We start from the raw sequence: 1,118 nt of genomic DNA, 5'->3' as shown, positions 1-1,118 counted from the left end.
CTACATTAGCCATGTCCAAAAAAAAAATATGCTTCAATCTGTATTCTGAGTACGTTAGCTCTCTCTCTGGAGGTGGATAGCATGTTTCATCACGAACCTTTTGGAATTAAGGTTAGATCCACCTATTTTACTCATATCTGAACAGGAATTCCTTCTATAACATCCTCAACGAATGGTTATTCCCTTTCTTGGTTGGGTTGGTGTTCAGGAGAATGTCAGCATGAGAGTCGACATCTGCCAAAAGGATTGGAAAGTATGGATCAAGGAGCCCAAGAGTCAGGACATCTACCTGTGGCTGCTAGTGAAGCTATACTGGTTTCTGGTCCACAGAGCCAACTTTCAACAAGGTTGTGCTGAAAAGACTAATCATAAGCCAGACCAATTGCCATCCCCTCCCCTCCCCCCTTCCTTCTCCATCTCCCTCCCATCCCTGTTCCAGATGATCAGGAAAATGTAGCTGCTGGGCAGGGAAAACAAGACAGCTGTGGTTGCTGGAACTGGGACAGATGATGTGAGGATCCAGGATGTCACTAAGCTGAAGGTGTGCGCCCTTCACGTTACTAGCAATGCCCATGATTGCATCCCCAAGGCTGGTGGTCACTTTTGACCAGCTGGCCATAACCTCATGCAAGGGCTGGGGCACGGTCCTGTTGTCTGGTCCCTGGGTCACCAGGCATGCAGGCATTTTGGGAAGGCACCCCACACTCTCCACAGCCACATCAAACCGTATGTCTGATCCAAGGGCTGAAAATTTGAATGTGCCAGGGACTGCTGTGCCAGCCGGGGCTACAAAAACTAATCCCCTTCCTCCTTGTTATATTAAACGTTTCTGGATGATGACAACAACAACAAAACAAAACAAACAAAAAACAACAGTTATACAGCCTACATTTGAAGACATCCAGTGAAGAGGGGGAACCAACTACCTCCTAAGGGAGACTCATTCAACTTTTGGAGAGTTCTAATGATTAGGAAGTTCTTCTTTCCAGATGAAGTCTGCCTATCCGTAATTTCTACAGATTTCTCCTTACCTTGGGACAAGCAGCAAGAGGGTATTCACCCTTCCTTAAAATAATCCTTTAAATACTTGATGACACCTATCATTTCCCTTCTTTTCA

General features: G+C 45.7%; 1 pseudogene; it reads left to right on the top strand.

Annotated features, from left to right (window-relative positions):
* Positions 1–220: 220 nt before the first annotated feature.
* LOC118855841 lies at positions 221–799 on the top strand (annotated as a pseudogene).
* Positions 800–1,118: the final 319 nt, after the last annotated feature.

This window comes from Trichosurus vulpecula, chromosome 7 (genome assembly GCF_011100635.1).
Source record: "Trichosurus vulpecula isolate mTriVul1 chromosome 7, mTriVul1.pri, whole genome shotgun sequence".
Classification (NCBI taxonomy): Eukaryota; Metazoa; Chordata; class Mammalia; order Diprotodontia; family Phalangeridae; genus Trichosurus; species Trichosurus vulpecula.
This window is presented reverse-complemented; position numbering and strand designations above follow the sequence as displayed.